We start from the raw sequence: 8,109 nt of genomic DNA, 5'->3' as shown, positions 1-8,109 counted from the left end.
CTATCTTCAAGGACAGAACTGCTCCTGCTTGGAGAGATTTCTCACAAAAGACAATCCTTACATTAAAGGAAATTCACAGTGACTTTGCTTACCTTGATAGAGATTTCTTTTTCTTTTCTTTCACGACAAGCTGGTACTTAAAGCACATTCCTTAATCCTGACTACCGTAATCCAGGAGCTGCTGTCCATTTCCTATTCGTATAAATCAAAGAAAGATCCTTGGTCTTCAGATTCATCCCTTTGGAGACAGGAGCTAGAACTTTAGAGCTCAGATCCTGTCTCCATTTTAGTTCAGGCTCATCTATAATAAAAAGCATTGCCAAATGATGTTGTAAAAGTGGTTACAGGAAAATTTGTAAATATTCTTCGTTGGCTTAATGTGTAGTGCCTGACTAAGAAAATAGTCATTTGAAATGCTTCTTATATTTACTTCTAAATGAACAAATGATTTCTCAGATAAAAGCTCCTGAGTTCCATCATAGGGAATATGAATACATGTATGCAGATACATGATGCTTTTTTCAGCCTTTCCAGGATGGGACTTTAGAGTTTAAGCAGATATGGGAAATCTTCAAAAACAGCTTGTAAGGATGTATGATTTACATTCCAGCATAAATAAGTCTGAATTGTTGTACTTAAATCTGTAATAGTGTGTGCTGGTTTTGGTTGGGATAGAGTCAATTGTCTTCATAGTGGCTACTATGGGGCTATGGTTTGGATTTGTGCTGAAAACAGTGTTGATAACACAGGGATGTTTTAGTTACTGCGGAGCAGTGCTTACACAGAGCCAAGGCCTTTTCTGCTCCTCACACCACCCCACCAGCGAGGAGGCTGGGGGTGCACAAGGAGTTGGGAGGGGACACAGCTGGGACAGCTGACCCCAACTGACCAAAGGGAAATCCCATACCATATGACATCATGCTCAGCACATAAAGCTGGGGGAAGAAGGAGGAAGAGGGGGATGTTGGGAGTGATGGCGTTTGTCTTCCCAACTAACTGTTATACATGATGGAGCCCTACTTTCCTGGAGATGGCTGAACCCCTGCCTGCCCATGGGAAGTGGGGAATGAATTCCTTGTCTTGCTTTGCTTGTGCGTGCAGCTTTTGCTTTACCTATTAAACTGTCTTTATCTCAGCCCCTTCTGATTCCCTCCCTCACCCCACTGCAGGGGAGTGAGCAAGTGGCTGTGTGGTATTTAGGTGCCAGCTCGCATTAAAACATGACATAGTGTAACTTGCACAAGAGTATTTGCCTTCATAAATTTAAAAAGAAACAAAGCTGTGGTGTCTTACAAAATTTGACTAATTAAAAGCCTAAAAACCCAAAGTGACTTTCATATAACAGAATAAGCACTGTTGCAATGCCAACTGCTTTGGCAATCACCCTATTAATACAGTATTTATGTGATATTGCAGAAATTTGATATAACAAAAATCAGTGTGAAACCACGTGGGGGAAGAAGGTGATGCCTATGTTAAAACCAATTTTAGTAATTTTCATTCATGATCTCATAGATTGTTCAAGATGTGTGTGTCCCAGTCGTCTGGCCAATTTCACTTATACATGACACAGGGGACAAGGGACATCAGCTATCAACTCCTAACTAAATCTTGGATGCCTCTTGCTGACAATGGGTTTTAGACAATGAGTTTTATTCACCTTGTGAGTTAGTTAGGCATGAACTTTTGCCTCAGAATCTTGCTTAAAGATTCCTGCTCCATAAACTTATGGGAAGGTTGCCAGCCGTGGTCTGTGTATCCTCATTTGAGGATCTTCGTGGCTACAACCTTGCTGCCATCCTCCTGTTATCAGAGTTCAAGTCTTCTGCTTAAGTGTCATCATGTTGTGGCCCCATCAGAGCTCAGGCCTTCTGGTCTTGCTGTAAACAATGCATTCCTTGGTGTTCACTCCTTTGACTGACATTAAACATGTCCTTGGTTATCAGTGTATGATGTTCTTCAAGCTTTGCTTCATATTGTTTCTTCTGGTGCTTTTACATACATACATTTCCATTCGTAGTTAACTCTACTATTCTTTGTATTTCTATTACAAATGTCTGCATGTTCTGCAAGGCCAGGTCTGGAGACTTATCAAGAGGTTCAACTCTGTTTCAAACTTCAGAGAAACCTGAAAAATGAATCTGCACACTCAGCTCTAGAAATTGCAAGTATATATTCATACTCAGCAATTTCTTTGCTCGTTCTGCAGCATAGTTAAAGAAGACCCCACAGGCGTTCTTGCATCTGTCCTCTGCTGTCTCAGTGGCATGGCTGTCTCAGTTTCACTCATGTTCTTAAACAGAACATATTACCTTGGGTTTGAATGTTCTTCATCTAAAAAACAGATCATGGATGCCACATTTGCTGTACCCTCACTCATCATTCCGTGTTAGACCATTGCAAAACTCAGCTGTCAGTTAACGAGAGAATTACATTCCCTCATTCCTTTGTCTGTCTCATCTCCCCCATATGGGGCAAAAAATGCACGTCTACTTTTCTTAGGGAAGATAAGTTTCTAGAAAGTCACTCTGCAATTGGAATACAACCTCCAACGATTCGAGTGATTCTGAATTAAGAATTCAAAAAAGGAATGCTTCCTTCTGTGGTGGCCCTCAAGGCTTTTGTGACTGGGGATGTGCCAGAGCCTGATACTCTCTGAGCAGGTTCTTTGAGATATTCCACACCAGGAGGGCTTCATGTTTAATCCCCTATTTCCTTATTTGTAGATATTTGATGTTACACAGGAATTTGATTTAGCAGAGCGATACAGCAATGTACTAAAATCACAAGTGCAACGTAGTGATTGCACTACACAGCTGGATCCCAATACACACTCAATTGCCACTACCAGTACCTGTATGCTCACTGTTACAACACCGGGCAGGCACCCTAGTCTCCAGGAGGAGTAAGTGGGTTGAATCCAGCTCAAGTCAGTTGCTCTTTTCAAAGTTGATTTTCTTGGTTGTTCAGTTTTTATACTTTTAGGTTTGGCAGAGTCGCCTACACACTTCTCCACCCATGCTGCTTCTCTCCCCTAATTATCTCAGGCAAGGCTGTTTACACAACTCAAAACTCCACTGCTACAGCTGGATATCTAAAACAAAGGTCACCCTCAACACCCTTTGTGCTAAGTTCAGCTTTCCTTAATATAATTGGCAGCCATTCCTTAGATTCTTCCCTGAGCTCATCATTCTTGCCCATGTCCTCAGAGCCTTCTTTCATTGTAGGCATTTCTTATCAGAGGGTGTGATTCTCTTCTTTCCTTCTTTTTATACCAAAAAAAGCAAACTTGAAAAACATTCGTTAGTTCATTGAAGATAAAAGTGAGTGTGTTATTTGGTTTTGTGTCTCTATTCTCAAAGAAATAAGTTTTTAAAAAGGAACCCTACTAATAATTTTGTTACAGAAGACCACTAGATGTTTGAGGTTCAACTGGTACTAAACTTCAGCTGCAGCTTTTTGCTAAGTTGTCTTGCTAAATGAACCCTACCTTCTTAAATTTTCAGGACTAATCAGTTCTTTTGAGCAGCATTACCGAGAAAGTGTTTAAAACAATATATGAACAGCTCTCCGTATGGATATCATTTCAGCCTAAAACCATTAGCTGGGCCTCAAGAGTCTGTGACAGAGAACAGTAAGAATTCATTAGTTTTACTTTCTGCTAACTCTGACAGGCATATTTGAAACACGATTATGTTGGAGACTAACAGCCAGCTGTTGTTGACAAATGATCTCATCTTTTATATGTATACAATGATCTTATATTTATCAAGGGACAAACATGGAAAACTGACCCAACCAGGTAAATAACTTCATGAAGACAAAGCTAAGGATACATTCTCCAGGAAGGAAGATTTGTTATCAAAACTGAAAGATGAGTATGTGGTTTTCTCTCTATGAAAAAAAAATGTCCAAGTGCTCACTGCATAGATCTGATCCCTTTGTTCATGCTGAACTGCTCCGTACTAATCAAAAAGTACTAGGATCAAACCTTCTCTGAAAATCTTTATGAAATAGATGCACCAAAAAACTTACACAGGCTTGTAGCTACCCAGGCACTTTGTGGAAGTCTCAGTACAGGGCCTGGTAACCAAAGTCTAAATCCTATAAACCCAGCTTCCCTGCCAGAGCGTGCTGCAGACCATGTGCTGTGGCCAGGGCTCCCCATGCAGTGCCGTGGTCCCATGGCCATTTCACCAGGGGGTGCTGTGCTGTGAGGGACCATCTCCTGCACCAGCTCTGCACCAGCACAAGCATGCCAAGGGTGGCACAGCAACCCATCTCAGGTAAATGCTCCCATCTGCTTTCGTGGGATAGTTTTCAGCCAGATTTATTCCTTGATCTGCTGCACCACAAAGCCACACCGGCACGTGACTGAGGAAGCAGAAGAATGAGAGTGAATGGCCAAGGATCAGGCTGGAAGGGAGTGGGAAACTGTTCCTTCTGGAGGACTTGTGTTGATTTACACTTACATGGGAATAAGGAGAGCCAGTATGAAGGGAAAGGAGACAAAAGGCAATGGCAGGAATTAGGTATATGTTGGTATCCACCTCATTCAAGGACCATCTATCCCCATGAAAATCTTACATACTGAAGCTAACCCTCTCTCATAAAGTGGGATTGAGGAGGAGGGTCTACTGAACACCTTGGTAATTAATGAACTCAGAATACTGAGGCGCCTTCCTTGCCCAATGTGATTTGATCAAACACCTCCTCTCCCGGTCTAACTGGTAGGCTCATTCCTTCTCTCAACATGTTGTAACTGAGGCAGGGTTGAAAGAAAATATGAGTGGGTGAAATCTGTAACGTGGTGACTAAGGTAATTGCTTCCAATTGAAATTTAGAGAGTTCTTGTGCTCAGCTCCATTTGATACTTTGCATAGAATACTTCGGTGTTAATTAGAGAAAGAATGAAAACTCCAGTACTTCTCCATCCATGTCAATGCCTGCACTAGTAAGATATTAGGTCATGTTGTCTCCTGTTCAGTTTGGGATGTTTCCATGCCAAACAGAACCACCTGACTTGGAGAGCACCCTGCAGCGGCTAGAGCATTTAGTTTGCAGAAAGATGCAAGCTCAGACAGAAAGGACATTTGAATCCCAGCATCTGACTTTTGGGTGTAATGTTGAGCAGAACACACAGCAAAGTAGCCTCAACCTTCTTATCTGAAGCGCATTAGGGCTGCATGTGACATCAAAAGGAATTGTTGGCTCAGCCCTGTGTCCCAACAGGCCTAACACATGAGCAAGGTGGGGAATTGCACCGTGCTGTCAAGACTGAAGTAGCTTTGCTGGTTCTCAGAAGCAGAACTAGAAGTGCATCCATATTGAGAGTATTCCAAGCTGGATCCAGATGGAGCATCCCATGCCCATGGAAATCTAGCCACCTGTAGACATTTAGGTGTTGCCAGGCCTATATCACAGTAGAGGAATGATTGTCAGGGAACATGAGCAGCCCTGTTTTTCGCTACTTTCAAAGGGATCTGCAAATCATGTGCACCTTTGAAAATCAGAGTCCTGGGACGTGGCAGCAGTCACTTACTCTTCCGCTTTGGCTCAGTCCCCAGATTTGGATACAAAAAGCAGAAATGGTTCCTAGTATGGAGATATGAATCTATTTAACACAGCAAACCCAGACGAACGGCTGTACAAACTTAGATCCTGAGAGAGACTAAATCATTACTGCAATGACCAAACCACATGATCTCAAGAAGTTTTGTGACAAACTCAGAAGAGTTTTCAACATGGCAGCTCTACTTTTGCCTTTACTTTTGTGGAACAGCAACAGTATTACTCAGAGCAAAATAAAGCTCTATTTATTAGGAATTTATTTATAAGGAATTGGCTGGGCAGTCACACTCAAAGAGTTGTGGTCAATGGCTCAATGTCCAAGTGGAGACCAGTGACGAGTGGCGTTCCTCAGGGGTCGGTACTGGGACCGGCGCTGTTTAACATCTTTGTCGGCAACATGGACAGTGGGATCGAGTGCACCCTCAGCAAGTTTGCCGATAACACCAAGCTCTGTGGTGTAGTTGACATGCTGGAAGGAAGGGATGCCATCCAGAGGGACCTTGACGGGCTTCAGAGCTGGGCCCATGCAAACCGCATGAAGTTCAACAAGGCCAAGTGCAAGGTCCTGCACGTGGGTGGGGACAATCCCAAGCACGACTATCGGCTGGGCGAGGAATGGATTGAAAGCAGCCCCAAGGAGAAGGACTCGGGGGTATTGATTGATGAGAAGCTCAACATGAGCCGGCAGTGTGCGCTTGCAGCCCAGAAAGCCAACCATGTCCTGGGCTGCATCAAGAGAGGCGTGACCAGCAGGTCGAGGGAGGTGATCCTGCCCCTCTACTCCGCTCTCATGAGATCCCACCTGGAGTACTGCGTCCAGCTCTGGGGGCCCCAGTACAGGAGAGACATGGAGCTGTTGGAGCGAGTCCAGAGGAGGGCCATGAAGCTGATCAGAGGGCTGGAGCACCTCTCCTATGAGAACAGGCTGAAAGAGTTGGGGTTGTTCAGCCTGGAGAAAAGGCGGCTCTGGGGAGATCTAATTGCAGCCTTCCAGTACCTGAAGGGGCCTACAGGAAAGATGGTGAGGGACTGTTTATCAGGGAGTGTAGTGACAGGACAAGGGGTAATGGGTTTAAACTAAAAGAGGGTAGATTTAGAGTGGATATAAAGAAGAAATTCTTTACTGTGAGAGTGGTGAGGCACTGGAACAGGTTGCCCAGAGAGGTTGTGGATGCCCCCTCCCTGGAAGTGTTCAAGGCCAGGTTGGATGGGGCTTTGGGCAACCTGGTCTAGTGGAGGGTGTCCCTGCCCATGGCAGGGGGGTTGGAACTAGATGATCTTTGAGGTCCCTTCCAACCCAAACCATTCTATGATTCTATGATTCTTTTACAGTTCAGAAACCTAGATACAGTGAAGGGAATCAATGTTGAGTGTGCATATTGCCATTATAAAATAAATATATTGCAGAATTATTGTAACAAGCTATATAAGCAAACTAAACATCAGAAACCCAAGCAGTTCAGAATTAAATGTAAAATTCAAAAAATCTCCGTATGTTCAGATCTGTAGAGGCTCAGTGAGGTGCACAACCTTAACCTTGACCCTATGTCCTAACACAGCAATGGTACTCATACAATTAATACAATAATGTTTTAAAGACTGTAACCAAAATAAGGTTTTATTTCTTCTCTCATGGTATTGCTTTAAAGACTGTTAAAAGATGTTTGGCACACCTTCCTCAAATCTTGATTTTTCCTGCAGAACCTGCCCTGCTACTTGGCAGTACACATCATTGAGTTGTACAGATCTGTACAATTAATGTACCTGCTAATTAGATGAGTTGTTTGTGGTATAACTCTACAACCAAGGCAACAAAACAGAGCAGAAATTGTCAGGGTTAGTAATGTATGTTTCCAAATTGTAACAATGGGACATGAAACATTTTGAGAATTTGATGTAGTTTAATGTCTCAAAAGATAAGGAAAAGGATCTATTAGACTTCTGTTAATCTGAACATGCTGCCAGAAACACAAGCATCTCCCATTGAGATGCATAAGCAATGATATACAGAAGGAAAAATAAACCCAAATAGGCAGTGAATTAGATATTAAACAAGTGAATAATCACCTTGTCAGAATAATTCTCTCCCCTGAAATAAGATCAGTCAAGGTTTTATGTAATTCTAAAAAAAAAAAAATCTGAATATGGTTGTCAGACACCAGCAGTATTCTAAGAAAGTCAGGCACATGGTATCCAGACATCAAAATGTAAAAATTTGTCTGATGATTGAAAGCCAAAGAAGGAAGCAGATTGAGTTACACAGTAAGCACATATGGTACAGCTTTGACTTTTTTTTTTTTTTTAAATAATATGTATATTTCAGGCAGTGCTCTTCAGATTTATTTTGGTACTTTGCTTGCATAAAAATTCTGTAGATCTCTAAAGCCATTGATGAGCTGGAAGACGTCACTGATGGTAGACCCCAAACTGCAGAAATTGCATAGTGTACCACTATTTACTAGCAAACACCCCCCCGCATTTCTGCTAAGAAAGAACAAATGCCAGATTTAGTTCAGTGAAGATTAATGTGTGGCAATC

This window comes from Balearica regulorum, chromosome 1, assembly GCF_011004875.1.
Source record: "Balearica regulorum gibbericeps isolate bBalReg1 chromosome 1, bBalReg1.pri, whole genome shotgun sequence".
Classification (NCBI taxonomy): Eukaryota; Metazoa; Chordata; class Aves; order Gruiformes; family Gruidae; genus Balearica; species Balearica regulorum.
This window is presented reverse-complemented; position numbering follows the sequence as displayed.